Raw genomic sequence first — 18,604 nt, 5'->3', positions numbered from 1 at the left:
ATGTTGGGGAAACACCACCAACAGGATTTATAACACAATCCATGAGCAAAAAACCCACCCCAAGCAAACTGGGTCATGTCCTTTCCCTTTGGTTCTTGATTCCAGCAACCCAAAAGTCACCCAAAGTCCCAAAAGTCCAACAACCCAAAAGTCTCTGTCCCTGGTCAGTGCAGCCCCAGAGTTCAAAAGTTTATCTGCAGAGTTTTACCTCCCCACCTGGGTGGAGATGGGGGGGGTTAAAGGGCACCTTCCATGGTCCAAAGCCGATTGCCCCACCAGCCGTCCCACAAATCCTTCTGCTCTGCCAGCCACCCCATGAGCTGCTCCAGCCCTCCCGCAAACTGCTCCACTCCACCAGCTACTCTGCTCTGCCAGCCGTTCCATGAGCCACTCCAGCTATCCCGCAAGCTGCTCCGCAATATATCTTCAGGGCCCCACTCACCCCCACTTAACACAACACTCAGTGATTTCAGCTCTTAGTAATTTTAGCTCTTTTGTGATTTCAGTTTGTTGTAGGGGAGCCTCAGTGCTGGTGCACCATTGGCCCAAAGTGAATTCAACTCAGCAGTCTGAAACTAGACTCCTAAGGGAATCAAAATTAGCTCTGATATTCCACAGTGGAGAGAGGAAGAGGTGCAACAGGCATGTAGGGCCCTCACCAGGGGCCCATACCACCAGGTATTAATACCTGTCCACAGTCTCTCTCAATTCACTGAGTTTTGGAACCCATGTGCCTTGCCTAGCGAGTGCTACTTAGTTGATGGTGAGTCCCTCCATCATAACAAAAGGCCAAGTACAGTTAGAATCATAGAATATCAGGGTTGGAAGGGACCTCAGGAGGTCATCTAGTCCAACCCCCTGCTCAAAGCAGAACCAATCCCCAACTAAATCATCCCAGCCAGGGCTTTGTCAAGCCTGACATTAAAAACCTCTAAGGAAGAAGATTCCACCTCCTTAGGTAACCCATTCCAGTGCTTCACCACCCTCCTAGTGAAAAAGTTTTTCCTAATACCCTACCTAAACCTCCCCCACTGCAACTTGAGACCATTACTCCTCGTTCTGTCATCTGGTACCACTGAGAACAGTCTAGATCCATCCTCTTTGGAACCCCCTTTCAGGTAGTTGAAAGCAGCTATCAAATCCCCCCTCATTCTTCTCTTCTGCAGACTAAATAATCCCAGATCCCTCAGCCTCTCCTCATAAATCAAAGGTTCTCTGTTCTAGAGACAGAGAACCTTTTTCAAGTTCTATTTTATTTTAGCACCTTTCACAAAAACTACATTAATTTTAAATTAAGAAAAGTAAAAAAGAACCTATCTTCCACTGTCCTTGATTCACATAATCAGGATAACAACAATTTATTCTTCCTGCCCCAAAAACAGAGAAACTGGGGATCCCACAGCAGCCAAAGTGACCATTTGGGCAGCTATGGGCTCATATTAGGTGGGGTGGGTGTGCGTATGCAAATCAGATCAGCCCCTGAAGTTCTTTTCCACAACTTGCCACAACTCACCACCAGATGTCAGGGTGGAGCTCATCCTGACTCTGTTTACATCTTTACTCCAACGAGACCCTGCCCCACGTCCTGTACAGCTGTAAGCCTCACTCCAGAGCCTGGCAGCTATGCCACAATGCCATCCAGAACCGCCTGGTGAAAGCCATCGCACTGCGCCTGGGGGAGGTCGCCGTTAACTGCACCATCCCTGGTACTGACAGCCAGTTGTGACCTGACGTGGTAGTCACTGACGAGGCCCAGAAAAAGGTCATCTTTGTTGATGTCACGGTCTCCTTTGAGAACAGGACCCTGGCCTTCAGCGAAGCCCGAGCTCGTAAGCTAGAAAAATACGCCCCCCTGGCCGACACCCTGAGAGCAAAGGGCTACAAGGTGCAGATGGATGCCCTGATTGTCAGAGCTCTGGGCGCTTGGGACGTCTGCAACGAGCCTGCGCTGCGGACCTGTGGGATCAGTCGATGCTACGCATGGCTCATGTGGTGTCTCATGGTCTCGGACACCATCCGATGGTCCAGGGACATCTACATCGGACACATCACCAGCCACCGACTGTACCAGGAGGTGTGGGTCGGTACATCATGATGCATCAACTATGAAAAAGGGACAGAGACTTTTTCCATTGGATCATATGAACTGGAAGCAAACTCACTGAACATTAAATCTCAGCAAATGAGGGTAAATCCATCCTCATCATTGTATCTACTCATTATAATCCACACCTGAACATAGCCATTATATGAACGTACCCCCATATCTCAATGTCTGTACTTTGACCCGTTAACCTTTTACCCCCAATCAGGGAGATTGCAGATTATGTATTCACACCCCTTGATAATCTGGACCTTATTCCTAGATACCCAGAAACTTCTATGCTTAAACTCTGTACCGTTTTCTTTTTATTTCAACATCTTAATAAAATTATTATATCCGTAAAATAGTCAGAACAAGGTCACTTCTCTAAGATATGAATAACTTCAATGTTGAAGGTAACCACAACAAATATAAAACGTGCAGTTTACACAGTCAAAATGTGCAAATGAAACTTCAGTTTGGGGCTATGCCCTAAAAGTTACCAAATGGGGAAGAAGAAAAAAAAAAACAAACACACAAAACTAAACAAAAACAGGAACCTAGCCTGAAAGCAAACCATGTAGGGAAGAAGAAACTGATTGATGTGCTCTCTTTCCATCTGCCCTGATCTATATTTTGTTTAGGAATTTCTCTGTTAAATATTAAAGCATGTATTTTTCTTCATTCTCTGACAAACACAAAATGCGGCCTGTTACCAGCAACTCCCAATCCTCCCGCCCCCAAAAAAGTGGGCAGATTATTTTTTTGTTCTTTTTTTTTTCTTCCCTTCTTTCCAAGCACCCCTTCCTTTTAAATATCACTGGATTTGTCTTGTATTGTTCTGAGACAGTGATATTTAAGGAAGCGAGAAATGTAGCTCTGCAAGAGTTAACAGACTCTGTATTTTGTTAATGCATTGACCAGCTGTTTCTTGTTAGCTGTAACAGAAGAGAGCATGCACATTGGTGGTTAACTGTTAAACTCATTTTCCACAATACTAAGAAGTTAAAAACAATTCAAGTCCAGGACATCAGCTTGCTGTACTCCCAAATCAGCATTAGCCACGAAAGGAGAACTGATGTGGTCTTCCTACGAAAGCACAATGGTCCTTATCCTTGAAAAGTCTTTCAGGCCATTTTATTCATTAAGGGGAGGTAGGGAAGGGAGTTAATTTATGATCTAAATTCATGTGTGTCTAATAGAGATACATGTATTATAAAGAATGTATCCCAATGATCACTGCAACTTGAATAAACACCTAATGGAAATATAAAACTGATTAAAGTTTAATTGAAAACACAAATGTTCACGAACAATATATTAGAAGTTCATCTCTTGCTAAGACCTTGTTAAAGTGGGAGGTCTATTCCTGCACTGATTAGAGAATAACTCTTTCTTGTTATGCTCCCTTGGCGAGCGAAGTGTATTTATTCTCACTGGACTTTGATTACAATTATTTAGAACTAAAAAGGTCTCCAAAAATGTATGTTTTGGTGACATCTTATTTTTTAGTGCATGGTGCCCGAAGTCCCGTGGTGCCTTATAACAAAACAAATATTAAAAAAAATCCAAACAATCGCTTAGTTGTTCCAGTGCTTATGGCTAGATTCCCACATTTACAATCGAGTATTGCATCTGAGCATCTGTATTGAAATATACACACATTGACTGTAGAGCAGGCAAGAAGGTCATGGAAGCCTATTTTTAATATCCTGGATTTTATGTTTGATTCCATCAAATCATTAGGATTTGAGATTCTTGACGCTGCCACAGATGGAAAAAAAAGAATTTGGTTTGGTATGAAGTAGAAGGTGATGGTCCTGTTACCTGGACACACATTTACAGTTAGAGCCTTAGTTATGGAATGGCAGTGCACACGTATAGAAGAGTGAATTTGAAGACAGATTATAGTGATCCTCAAGCCATGATCTGTCACCAAACATTAGTGCGAATCAAGTCACAACCTGCCCTTGATTAAACCCAAGCAACCCTGTTGACTTCCTAGCATAATGGCATCCTGGTCCCAGACTAGGGCTGCAAGGTGCTATGGTAATACACATCATGCAAAATAATAATGAGTTTGCACACGTGTAATGCGTGGAGAGTGCGCTCTTGTGTGATTTCAATTTTACACTTTGTACTAAACTAACTTCTGAAAGATTGTACCCAGTAATCACAGGTACAGCGGTATGTTTACCTTAATATTCGTTTGTACAGTAACAGTAAGTTTAAAATTTTTCACATTACCAGTGACTGAAACTATTCTCACATGCATTTTGTGAACATGTACAAAGCCCTTAAGTGTTAGCAAAGATGCTGAGAGTTTAAAGGCTATGCCAAATTATGTTTTGCATTTCCCCCATATAAAGAAATCTACACCCAGCTGCAGTCTCTCTCACACACGTGCAAATGTGGGTTTAACTCTGGGTTTAGATAAGGTATTACAGTTGTGTGGGGTGGCTTATTAACAAAACAAAACAAAAAACTTTCTTCCATACAGCAAGATTAGTGCATGGGCTTTTCATACTCTTGCAGTACCGTAAACAATTTGAGAGGCCTAAAAGGTTGTCCATGTACTTTGAAGCTGTCACTTTCCCCCACAGAGGGCATAGAAAGCACACACAGAGCATTAAGCAATGTGAGTAATGTGACCTCCTGCTAAACATTAGAGATATATGTACAAGCTATTATTACTGAGTCAGCACTCAGCTGGGGCAGTTCCCACCATAAAATCAGTTTTGCAGGAATTTATACCTGCTGATATTACATCAAACTGATCACTGCCTTACAAGTTGCATGCCAGATTCAGGGGACTCAGCAAGCTGGTCTCCACTTACTGGTGTCTCCCACCTAGAACCTAGTGGGAAGAGATCTGTCCTCCACTCAAGGCTGGGTCGTTCTGAACTGGGCTTCTCCCATTCAAGGTTCCTTCTCGGAGACTGGTATGCCTCACAGATGGGGCCTGCCTGAGTCCTCAGCTGCTTTTTAGCCCATTCTCACCTGCTATGGGGGTTTGTGTACCCCATCACAAGGAGATTCTAACTCTAAAAACTCTTGAATTAATGTAGTGCCAGACACAGGCCTGTTCATGATCCCAATAGAGTCAGTGGTAAAACCTCCACTTACTTCAATGAAATCAGGACCCCACTGCATTTTATTTGCATGTCACAAGATGCATGATAAATTTAAGATTATATAATGCAGAAGTTGTCTTCTGATTGCCTCAGTTTCTCATTTCCTTTGCGCTCTACAAAAGAAACATCCTTGTTTCCAGTTTGAGAGGGAAAGCCTAGCATTGCCTAACAATGACCTTTTCCTCGGTAATTAAGAAATGGCACAGATACAGTCTAAAGGGACATTTTCATCTGGAATGATTGTGGGAGCAACATGCAACTTCGAGGGAGGATTCCTTAATGATCAAACTGAGAACAGGGAATTTGGTTTAGCTGGAAAAAAATAAATCCTTGCTTTAAGCACAGCCACACTTGTTGGGTTAGGAAAGAGCAGGCCACCGAATTATCTGCCATGTTTGTTTGTAGTGGGTTTTTTTCTTTTGTGGCTCTGTTGGTCCCAGGACATGAGAGAGACAATGTAGGTGAGGCAATACCTTTTATTGGACCAACTTGGTGAGATAATTCCTCACCTACCTTGTCTCTCTCATGTCCTGGGACCAACACAGCTACAAGTATGGCTGTGCTTAAAGCAAGGATTTATTTTTTTTCGCTAAACCAAATCCTCTGTTCTCAGTCTAGCAAAGTTCCAATTATGTTAGTAACTAAATGTATTAGAAGTTAATATTCAAGTGTACCCCTAACCACCGTCTTTATAACTGCCCATGACAGTCACTAACAATGCAGCCACATGATTAATAAAGCCAGCTGCAATTTTCACTCACTGGAAATTGAAACAGACACCAAAAATAAACACAGGATAATCCCATTTCCATTACATGCATTTATTTTGTTTATATTAAGAGACTACAATTTAACTGCATTGTTGGAATTAAATGTTCCTGAGATTATCTGAGAGATTAGAAGGCTGGTTGTTTTAAAGTCCAAGTCATTTAAATGCACATGTATATTTCAGAAATATTACAAGCAACACACACACACACACACACACACATTAGGAGTACATCACTCAGACAATATATCAACATATTCCTGTGATATCAGAAACACAAGGTGGGTGAGGTAATATCTTTTAATAAACCGACTTCTCTTGATGAAACATCCTGGGATATCAACATTTACATTATTGACAACAAAATATTAGAACTAGGAGAAACAACATGCCCCAACATAAGATAGCAAAAAGTAGGAGTGTCACAGATGTGATCCACTTTATCTCTGGGAAAGAGGGATTATGTTTATTGGGTCACTTTGAAGAATTTGACCCTCTGATAGCAACCTCTCACTCAACGGACTACTTCACTGGCTAAAATTACACCAGCTACGGCTTGCGTGACAAAAATTAAGGATGGAACAACTAATGAAAAGCGGGACTGGGTGCGTGTGGGGAGGGAACACATATGGAAAAGAAATGACCAAGTCAAGACAATCAAGCAATCAGGTAGTCAACACCTCAGCACAAAATCCCAAAAGCTAATTCCTTTGGGGAATCCCAGGAATGAGCTATACGAATCTGAAATCCCCCCAAAAGCTCTTCCACCACTAAATCTTTAAAGATATAGCAACATGTGATCACATCTGAGGCCAACACATGCTGACTTTGGGGGAAATCAGAGATCAAATCTTGAACTCATCCCTACTTGCAAGTCCTGGCTGCACTACAGAAGAAGCAGATTGAATCCCCAGGGAAGAGTGCCTCATGTTACTCAGGAAAAAAAACCTCTCATGTAGTTCATGTGTGCCAATGCATAGGCCAGCACTGAAAAGTTCCCAAAGCAGTCACAGCCAGACCTTTCCAGCTGGAGAGAGTATGGCTGTAATCAAAAACACTGAAAGGAGTTGGGGAAATGGAAAAAAAGTGATACCCAGGAAGACCCCCCAGAATATAAAAGTAATAAATGATCATCTAGTCTCACAGTTTGTCCATTTAGAAAAACAAATCCAGCTCTAAGAAATTCTGATTTCTTTGTTCAAGAAAAAGTTAAGGATCTCTTAAAATCACAACAGATACATGAACACTCGACCTTTAAAATTATTACCAAGTACAATATTATTTCTTTAGGGAGTGCACAGGCCAGGGAAGTAGTATGGTGCAGTGGAGTGGGTATGGGACTAGGACTTAGGAGACCTGGGTTCTATTCCTAGCTCTACCCTGGACCTGCTGGGTGACCTTGGGCAAGTCACTTCATCTCTCTGTGCTCTAGTGGGCATGCGTGGCTGCCAGGCAGTTCATGTAGGCAAAGGAAAACGGTTTTCAAATCAAGAATGTCAGAGTAGCCAGCCGGTTTGAGAAAGTTGTGCCAATCACACAGGCTCTATGGGTCAACACGGCTAGCCCCAGCTAATGGGACACAATAGGTATGTTTATGCAGGGATAAGGGTCCTGCAACTGGCCCAGATGAACTAACTTGGGCTCACTCGGCTAAAAATCACTGTTCAGACATTTGGGCTTGGGTTGGAGCCCAAGACTGGGACCCTCCACCCTGGCAGGGTCTCGGAGCTCAGGTTCTAGACTGAGCCTGAACATCTATACAGTGATTTTTCAGTCCCGGAGTCCAAGCCCCATGAGCCCAAATCAGCTGACCAGGGCCAACCACAGGTTTATCATCCCTGTGTAGACCTACGCAGTGAAGAAAGAGAGCATGCACAATGGGACTCCTCAGGGAGGAAATATTTCCTCTGTAAACAAATACCACACACAGTTTTTACGTATAACATTTATTTAAGGCATTTCAAGTGAAGAAAAACAGAAGAAATAGCTGGTTCTGTTATGCCTTTTCTACATACAGAAAGATTTAACAAAGCTAATAAATAGCTCAACACTGAGAAAAGTTTAATTAGAATTCTTTTCTTCTGAATCACGTCAATAAAGTCAAGGATTGGTCTGGTATTTGTAAGTGTTGACTTACGCACATGCTTCTCACTGCAGATGTACAGCTGAGATCCTGTAAATATAACGTAGAGCTAGAAAATTATACACAGTGGTATCTTAGGCCTGAAACTGGTTTAAGAGATCTGGTTTTGCTTATTTTATATAAAGGGCAGAAGAGAAAGTTTATCAGATTATGAAAACAAACAAACAGAACAGGATTTTTTGGTGTCGTTTTCATGCCATTAATAGCAAAATAATATTTCCAGTAACACTGAACTTTTTGCATTAATAATGTGAATCTACGGCTATTACAGAGGCTACAGCTAAAGTTAACCAGCTTGCCTCCAAGAAACACTTGCCTAACAAGAAACACTTCGGAAGTATTTAATTAATGCAGTTCAGGAGATTTTGCTTTTAAAAAAGAAAACACGTGAAAGAAATTCCCTCTGATAATGCATATTTTAGCCCTCCAACTTCCATCTGAGAAGATATCTGGTATCAAAGAGATCAAACATTAGTGCCTGTAGAAATGAAGGGGAATGCAGGGAACAATATGGACATGAGCACTATTTCAGCAAGAAAAACAACTATTATTGGCTGAGATCCAAAAAGCAATTGAGTCGGGTAATGTCCAACCTACCAATTTCTTGCCAACAGTTTTCTTGCCAATTTTCTCAAACAAGCATCAGTTTTTCAGATTGAGCTTCAATGGTAAAATATACCCTAAAACAATTAATAAATTACTGCTTTGAATTCATTAGCACTATACAATGAAACTCTGCCAGACAAACAGTTTCGGTACAACATTTCAGAGCCTAATTAAATGTACTTTTAAACTGAGGAAAACTGGCATTCAGAATAAGATTTTTAGGAAGTGTGAAGTTAATGAATCTTTGAACTGCCCCATTCTCTCTAAAGATCAAGTTTGCGCCAGTGCAGACAGCCCAGACAATTTAAACCTCAATTAAGAGTCCTTACCATGCAACTCAAGCAATGCATGAGATCTTGTGCTGGCCATATGCACAGGTGCAGGGTCATCCTAAGTGATTTGTTAGGAATGAGTTTTAGTATGGCTTTTCCTAAAAAGTGATGTTTAAATTATGGATGGGACTTTAGACCATAAAATCAATAAAAACTTTTCAGGGTATCATAAATAATTCACAATTTCCCCATTTTTCAAAACCTCTTCATTTTCAAAACTTTTCCCTACCTGAAAGCACAGAGAATTTCTACACTCCTGCATACCTATGCATATACAATTAACTTTGATTAAAAAAAATAGAGGATGGCAAGAAGAAGTCTGGTAGTATTTTCATTATACCCTTTGCCATTTTCATGGCTTAAAAAAATGGAGAAATATGAAGAATTAGGAGCTTATTAGTAAAATAATAGCAGCACTTAGCACTTAATTTGATCCAAGTGAAACTGACACACCTCCTGGGTGTGGTCTTCTGTCCCATCTAGTGGCACCAACACCACTTAGAGAGAGAGAGATAAAATTAATCTGCTAACTAGGGTGAGCAGATTGCAAGAGTGAAATATCAGGACACACTGAGGGGGGAGAAGAGAGACAGACAGGTGCACAGACCCAACCGGAGCCAGAGGCACACTAGTCAGCCTGGCCCTGTGCTACCAGCATGCCCCTTCCTCTTGAGGGTGGGCCCATGCTGCGCCACACACACCTCCCCTGCCCAGAGCCCCCCTACAACCCTTCCACCACAAATGCACAGTGCTGTGCACACACATAGCCCACCCAGCACCCCCTGCCCACAGCCCCACCACAGCTGCCCAGCACCCCACACAGAACTCCCCACTCACTAGTTTCCCAATATACACAAATTTCCCCTCCCTCCCTTCCAGTGCCCTTTCCCACAACTACAAATGCCCCACACAGACCCCCGCTGCCCAGTGCCTTGACACACACAGATCTCCCCCACTTCCCAGCATCCTCCAACAGGACCCCATTGCCTAGCACCCCAAAACACACAAACCTCCCCACTGCCCAGCGCCCTCTACGCCCTCACAGCCCAGCACCCCCCCCCCCCACACACACACACGGGTGCAGAAGGCTCTCTGCCTGCTCCTGGCGCCTGCAGGCACTGCCCCCGCAGCATGCGGCGCTCCTGCCAGCTGCGGTACGGACGGTCCCGATATTGGGACAAAGGGCGTCCCGACCAATGTAAGGTCAGGACGTGGGACAAGTCCCCTAAAATCGGAACTGTCCCTATATAATCGGAATGTCTGGTCACCCTACTGCTAACAGCCAATTGGCTTTTAGCTCATGCTGTAGAGGCTCATACACTAAGCTCCAGAGATCCCAGGTTCAATCCCGCCCGCTGACAACCAGGGTCTGTCGGCGTTACACAAGCACTTTACAGACATTAAATTAATCCTCCCATATCCCTGTAAAGGAGGTAGGCAGGCTAACATGCCCATTTTACAGCTCAACCCCCTCAACAAAAATATTGTGCCCTCTATTGTGGAAAGCTCTCACTTTTCAGAGAATTCTCCAGAGTAAACCAAATATGGAAAGAAGAAAATGTAAGCACTTCAGCCTTTTTTGACTTTTTTCTTCTTCACTGACCTCTGCATTTCCACTTTGACAGAAGTTTTGAAAAAAAAAAAAAAAAAAAAAAGGCACCACTGCATGATGCAAGCTGCTATTTATACCTATCTTGGATGATTACACATGCCCTAGTGCAGTGGTTCTCAACCAGGGGTACACGTACCCCTGGGGGTACATCAACTCAGGAAGGTATTTGCCTAGTTTTATAACAGGCTACATAAAAAGCACTAGCAAATTCATTACAAACTAAAATTTCATACATACAATGATTTATTTATACTGCTCTATATACTATACACTGAAATGTAATTACAATATTTATATTCCAATTGATTTATTTTATAATTGTATAGTAAAAAATAAGTAAGCAATTTTTCAGTACTAATACGCTGTGTATTTTTGTATTGTTATGTCTGATTTTGTAAGCAAGTAGTTTTTCAGTGAGTCATAACTTGGGGGTATGCAAGAGAAATCAGTCTCCTGAAAGGGGTCCAGTAGTCTGGAATGGTTGAGAGCCGCTGCCCTAGTAAAATGGGTACACCACTTTGTGAATGAGCAAAATTATAACACAACACCACACAGCCACAAGTCTATGTAGCTTGAAGAGGATTTCAGGGTTGAAACATGTTTTCATAAATCAGGCTGAGGTGGAAGGATCAATAAATATAGACTAAAGCTGGATTTGCTCCTCAATAAATAATAATAAAAAGCTATTACAGCTGCATAAGCACCAGGCAATTGTTTAGAATCTAATGGCTCGCAATGAAAATTCTGCCTGGAGGAAGGTGAAAAGTGGAGAAAAGAACCACAATAAAATGTTCACTCCCTTTTGGTTCTCAACACATTTTTTTCAAACAAGGAAAGTAAGGTTTCTTGAAGAGGAAAAAGGGCAAATTCCACAAAACTTTCTGCTGCATAAGCTTTGAATTTCTTCATTTGTGACTCCTTCTGTGTACTACTTTCTCATAATTAACAGGGATGGAAATATATTCTCAGTTTACCACTTATCCTGCCAGGTAAAATCCCCCTTTTAACAACTGCCTCTTAACAAGTCCCACAATGCAGCAGCTGCCAGATAGATAATGAAACAATAGCTCCATGTTCCATAAATTGTAACAAGTACAATTATCTTTCATGCAATTATATGCAACCCTGGCTATTGTCATTTTGGATCAAATTAATCCAATCCCCAATTAAATTCTACTTACTTCAAATGAGCCTACACCAAGGAGGAATTTGGCCTAATGCCTTCAAATAACAGAAAACTGAAGGATACCATTTTTGTACTAAAATATATTTTTCTTCAAAATTCATCTGTGCTAGGATATATGGACTGAGGAATTTAAAATTCCATTTATACTATCATTAATGAAAGAATATTCCAGTGGAAAAGACAAGAACTGTGGGATCTCAATAACAATTTTAATGAGAACATCATGATAGTGATTGTTTTTCCAACAGCAGATGCTCCGTTTCTTATTGAGACACTTACAACCATATTCCAATTTCTTTTTAGTATTACTGTATGTGTAGCAAAAAGAAAAGGAGTACTTGTGGCACCTTAGAGACTAACAAATTTATTAGAGCATAAGCTTTTGTGAGCTACAGCTCACTTCATCTGATGCATCCTCACGAAAGCTTATGCTCTAATAAATTTGTTAGTCTCTAAGGTGCCACAAGTATTCCTTTTCTTTTTGCGAATACAGACTAACACGGCTGCTACTCTGAAACCTGTATGTGTAGCCTAATTTATCCTCCAGACATTCTATACTGTTTGACAAGCATGCGTGTTCTATACACAGTATTCAGAGCTCTACAGGCTGTCAGTTGTTTGGGCACATCGTGTCATGGGGACTATCTTTAAGTGGTTACATTAAGAGAAACAAAACAGGACTATCCAGAAGATCCATGGAGATAGATCTACTGAAGAGGCTCAAAAAGTTCTACTGGAAGAATTTATACTATATTTTAAAACACAAAAAATAAGATAAGAGAACAGGGAATGTCATTCTCCCAGTGTTCATTTTTTCCTGCATACTGCCATGAACATGGAATAAAATTATGGTTCTCTAATATGGTACCTCATATTATGATGAGGTAACCAGGTTCAAGATGTCCATAGGATGGAGCAAGTAAGGCAGCTGAGGAAATCAGAAGGTATGAAGAGAGATTAATTTAAAAGTTATGTCTCAAAACACATATGGGCTCACTTTGCACACTTCTGGATTAAGGCAACTGCTTAGGCCCTTTATTTGAGCTGAGTCAAGAGAAGAATGCTGATTTTTAAATTTAATTAATTATGGTCTGATATTCTTCATTTTAATTTCTCTTTTCACCACTTATTTCTTAAACTTGAGATGAAGAAAAGGACAGATGAGGAAGGGAAAGGGAAAGAACTTTCACTAAATCAGGGCCTACACAGGGAGAAGAAGAATAAAAGGGGAGCTACAAGAAAGGACAACATCTCACTGCCCTCTTTCAAATATACAGATGATTTTTTGCATGCTATTTATGAAATGGTTGCATGGTATTTTGAGCCTGTTAAAAAAAATGTATTACAGAATTTAAGATCATCTATTTCTTGACAAAGATAAGGACAAATGTCACTTTAATTGTAATATACAGTTAAAGACACCAATTTTTAGAAATGTAATCCTGAGCTTTTCCCTCTAGAAGTACTGGGTGATACTGTTGGGTGGGACGGTACAATTCAATCATTGCATGCTCTGTTTCCTTCTCTGGGGATTGCACCTTGAGGTGGTGGAAAGGCAGGGTATGTCTATACTGCATAAAAAGTGTTTTTACCTTGGGTTACCTAACCCATGTTAGCTAATTTGGGTTAAAATAGCAGTGAAGACATGGCAATTTAGTTTTTAACTTGGATTAGCAGTTCAAGTTCATACTCAGGCTCCCCATCAGCTAAAAGTCAAATGTCTAGCTTGAGCTAAAAGCTAAATTGTTGTGTTTTCACCACTATTTTAAACCGAGCTAGCTAATGGGATTAGATAACCAGGAGTTAAATACACGCTTCTGCCGTGTAGACCCTGAGAGCTATGCTAGCAGGAGCTTTAACTCCTGGTAGGGACACCCAACCCGGACAGGTCAAAGAATAGGGAGCAGATGAAAAGCAATCCACTGGTCTTCCCTGTTGGGGGCTGAGCAGTAAGGCAACAACCTAGCCATATATTTTAAAAAAGTTATAGAAACAAAAGGCAGCCATTCCACTTAGGTATGGAAGAGCCTTGTTTGTACCCTAAGTGATGTTTGACAGCATGGAAAGTATTCGGATGGTCTGCTTGGTGTTTATAAGAAGAACTCCACTAGAGTCAGCTTTAACTAAAGTGCCAGACTTCCACGTTTGCTCAAAGTCTCCAATTCAGCAAAGCACTTAAAACATGTGTGTAAGTGTTTCACTGAATCTGCCCGTAAGCTCCTGCAGAAGACTGCCTGAAGGGAGCACTTTGCAATATCGTAGACTTGCTGATGAAGGGAAAATGGATCTGCTGTCTGAACAATTTTAGCTCCTTTTGCACAAATTTTCTTTCATCTAAAATTGGTAACCCTGTTCCCTTCCCCTATCATTCAAGTGATGAAATCTTCGCACCATTTGTGGAAAGCCAAATACTGCTTCCAAGTGACTTAAATGATGTAGGACTTGACTCTGTCAAGTAAGTTGTGCAAAGAAAAGAGTTGGGCAATGCCAAAATAATGAGTTTAGAAGACCAGAGTAGAAAACTACAATATACGGAAACAGGTGAGCAAAACCTTCGGTGCTGAAATTGGAGCAGCCATTAGTTCAGGGCAGCTTGAACCAGCATATGTGAAGAAGTCTCTAATGCAGAACCTATAATAAATCTTTGGCTGTCTAGTTACTATCCATTTCTGTCTCCAGACCCCATCCGTCTTCCTGATCACAACTGTGCCAATTTGGCACAGGGAAAGGGGCACTACCAAACACTGAAGAGCCTAGAGGCAGTGCACAGGTACAGGTATAGCCAGTTTTAACTGTCAGAGCACCACTGACTTTAATGACTTTAAATGGACTTTAATGGAGTTATGACAATTTACACAAGCTGAAAAATCTGCCTCACGGCTTCCGAATGGATGTCTCTGGCCTCTGCAGATCCATAAGACGTAGGAGACTAAATCTCTTCTTGTTTCTCAGGAGATTAAATCACCCCCCAATTGAACGAGAAAGTGGAAACACCAGAAGGCCAAACTTTAAAAAAAAAAAAAAAGTTTTCTGTCTCCTCGCATAAATAACCACCTTAGTAGACAATTTGGCCCTCAGGGTTTGCAGCATCTATTCTTTTCTGTTCACCTCTGTTAAGTCATTTCATCACCATGTACCCAACTAACAAATATTTGCCAGATGGTAAAAGAAATGTGGCTTAAATCAAAGACTGAAACCAATCACACTGATAACTCAGTGTGAATAGCTGTACTCCTAAAGGCTACAGAGCCAAACTTGCTTATGAGGTTATACAAGATTGTGTTGTTTGCACTTCTAATTATTTATGTGGAGTTCCTACAATCCATTTCAGGCTGCTAGATCTTTGTTTATCCTCACTTCAAAGGTAAAATTCTTTTAGACAGCCAGGTAGTTTGGCAGCAACTCACTACTCTGCCTTCAACAAAGGAGTCCAGGATTTTCCATGGTAAAAAAAAATTTTTTTAATAGAAATCCAGGTTTTCCTCCCAGAGCTTTTACCTAAAAGTCAAAGACCATAAACAAATGATTAAAAAAAAAAAAGTTTGCAAACTAGAAGTAAGGTGTAATTTTGGCAAGCATCCACAGACACATCTGGGTAGTAAAAAGGGATCCAGAAATGGGTATATACCCTCTCGGATATTACATGGATCAATTCCAGTGCAGTATTTGCAAAATTTATATAACTATCTATGAGCTAGAAAATTAACACATGGAACATATGCAGTGTGATAGCTTAGATCTGAACTGATTCTCCTGCACACCATGACATCCTTCTCATTTTTCTTTTTGTTACTAACCTGCATGGCATTTGAGGCACAATTAAACACTGGTACCCTTCAGGGCAAGAATGGAAAAAAATCAGTAGTCATTTAAGCAGAGTCAGTCAGTCTAGAAGTGCCTCATTTTGCCCATATCCAAAATGCAACATTGCTGAAAATAAGAGAACAGGTCAGCATCAGCAAGGGTGTCAGCAGCACAGAAGTAAATTTAGGCCTCCTGGGCTTCACAAAGAGGTGTCCTCTTCTATGCAACTTCACCATTTAAGAACATTACAGGGGCAGAGAAACTCTAGCTGGGGAGAAAATTCAGTGTGTACCAGATATCTCCTCAGGGAGGTGGCATGCTGCCCCCTGCCTCACTTATCCTTCACCACAGGGACAAAGGGAAATACTTTTACCAATACATTTCTTATTTATATTTCTGCTATCAGGAAGAATTTAACATAAAGGACCCAAGCCTGAAAACTCTCTCAGTATAGAACCCCTACTGATTTCACGAGCCAGCTTATGCCACTGACACTCTCATAGCTGAGATACATTATGCTTCTCTGTCATGTTGTTCCTTTGGGCACATACCTATGAAAAACCTCCGTCTTGCTTACAGTTTTTCCTACCAACACTGTAATACTATATCTTTATATTTAAAAAACACTATTATTTGATATAATAGCTCTAAAGGCTCAGTGCTGCCCCACAGAAAATCTCTTAGAAAGCTCTATTTTAAAATATAGTCTATTTCTATAGGTCTTTCCCCTTAATTTTAATTATTGTAAGGGATATTTGACTGAAAACATTATTTTTGTTTCATAAGAGCATCTGCTCGTGGGTCTTATTTCTAACCTGCAAACTCCTCTGTAAGTGACATAAAAATCAGCTGGTTTGGAAGTTATCCTGGCATAGACAGATGAATGATGAAGGCAGAAAAAGCCACAGGAGGGTGTCAGCATATGCCAAGGTTGCCATGGCTCAACTGAACACTGACAAATACATAACGAACAGTCTAGCTCACTTGTGTTTGTTATTGTTAAAACAGGTATTACAGTTCTAAGAATGTGTTTAGACTTCATGGAATGCTTGTGAGTTGCTGCATGCATTAATCTCACTTATGACCTCTGTATCCCATACTTCAACGTAATACAGGACCATTTGTATTGTAAGCCTCTGCAGTTATGGAAATCAGCAGATAGGAGAGAGACATTCATTAGTGTGAAATGCTGGCCAGTCCTGCAGAGAAGGCCCGCCAGTACCTGATGTTCTATAATAGTTCATGTAAGAGGACAAAAAGACTGTTGATTACTCTCATCCAGTCCCATAGAGAGGAGATGTGAAAATGAATTTCTCCCACCAGCTGAGCTGGTACTTCAGAAAAGGGGGAAAAGGGAATAAAAATCCCTGACAAGGAGAAACTCTCTCTATGCTGCTCGGTCTCTGGAGGGTAAGGTTTTCTAGGCATAAAGTAAGACCTCCCCAGTGTTTAGCCTGGGTTAGCCCTAAGGGACATATGGAGCTTGCTTATTACAGATGTTTCTATTACCTTTTGAAACATAAGACTAACTCATTTGAGTGTGTTTACCTGCTTTAACCTTGTAAATAACTCATTTCTTTTTCCTAGTGAATAAATCTTTAGATTGTTTTTGGTGTGAGATCTAAGAGGCAATGGACCTGGGAGAAGGGACTATCCTTTGAGACTGGGAGTAACCTGAATATGGCTGTGATTTTTGGTGTAAGGGACTATCTACAACAAAGGCAAGCTTGCCTTGGTGAAAGGTAGATCGGAAAGGTGACTCCACAGCTAGGCTGTTAGTGCCTGAGGAGTTTACACTTGATAACTGGTTGGTGAAATTTAAGTATAGTACCTTACAGCCAATTGTGTGTACGCTCTGCTTCTCAACAGTCTGCCCTGAGGTTGGTATTCATATTCTTGAGCCATTGCAGGACAACTTGACAGAGGGAAACAGATCCCACAAAACCATTTCTAGCCCACCTACGCTCCCACTCCAGATTCAAGCTCTGAGTGAGGAAAAAGCAGCTGCTAAATTCCTGGACAATAGCAAATGTTGTTTTCATGAAAAAGCAAAAAAGAGAAACAAGGAAAAGAGAAAAAAAAATAAATCAACACAGAAGTTTCAAGTTGGACAGATATTCCAACATTCCCATGAGGTGTGCATGAATTTTTAATACTGATACTGAGTCTGCTATCACTATATTTGGTAGTACTCTTAGTTAATATCAGCATTAGGGTGTGGGTTATGCTTGGATTAGTAAATTGTCCCTATGCCAGAAGACATATAAAGGAATTGCCAATACGATTAATAAGAAATAAAGTCAGATTTAGATACTGGCACTTTTTTTAAAAGTAGGTTTCTTTCTTTTTAGAACAGTTACGATTTCCTCTAATAAGCCGTTTCCTTTTCCCCATCCCACACTGGCACTCATATCCTCATCTCCACATGAAAACATGCTCACAGACAGACACATAGACACAGACACATCCCATGTTGCTCATTAAGCTCATTGCAGAATCTTAACATCAAGTACTATTAAATAATCAGAGTTACTAATACTGCCTGGATGCTTATAGTGTAGGTCAGCCCTGGACAAAGTCCCTTAAGGTCTGAGGGCATTCTTGAAACAGCATTATTTTCCATGTAATTGATGAAAGGAAGCCAGATGGCAACGTACTTGATTGCTTAGACATGTCTCTTCTAAAGTTGGTAATCTTTTCCACAATGAGGACATCCCAAATTTAAACAAGTCATCTGTCCAGTCTCCCCACTACCTCATTTTGACTGGATGTATCTCTGTTTGCCACTCCCCATTGAACAGTTTTGGACAATATTCTTGCATGCGAGGACGACACAAAGCGAAGGGTGCCTCACTAAGGAGAGAACTTCAAACATACCTAAATTTAGTGGACTTTTCAGATCACCACTTGCAGAAAATGCATGTAAAAAGTGTGT

At 41.0% G+C, this 18,604-nt stretch overlaps 1 protein-coding gene and 1 long non-coding RNA gene across 22 annotated transcripts in view; both read right to left on the bottom strand.

Moving 5' to 3' along the window:
• TGFBR3 (transforming growth factor beta receptor 3) overlaps positions 1 to 18,604 on the bottom strand; it is a 182,572-nt gene that overhangs the window by 134,127 nt on the left and 29,841 nt on the right. The window lies entirely within an intron of this gene.
• Positions 330 to 17,286, bottom strand: LOC122461231. Its single transcript, XR_006283066.1, has 3 exons — positions 16,049 to 17,286; positions 577 to 712; positions 330 to 341 (listed from the first exon to the last, which is right to left on the bottom strand). It is a non-coding gene; the product is annotated as an uncharacterized LOC122461231 (long non-coding RNA).

The sequence above is a fragment of the Dermochelys coriacea genome, chromosome 8 (assembly GCF_009764565.3).
Source record: "Dermochelys coriacea isolate rDerCor1 chromosome 8, rDerCor1.pri.v4, whole genome shotgun sequence".
Classification (NCBI taxonomy): Eukaryota; Metazoa; Chordata; order Testudines; family Dermochelyidae; genus Dermochelys; species Dermochelys coriacea.
This window is presented reverse-complemented; position numbering and strand designations above follow the sequence as displayed.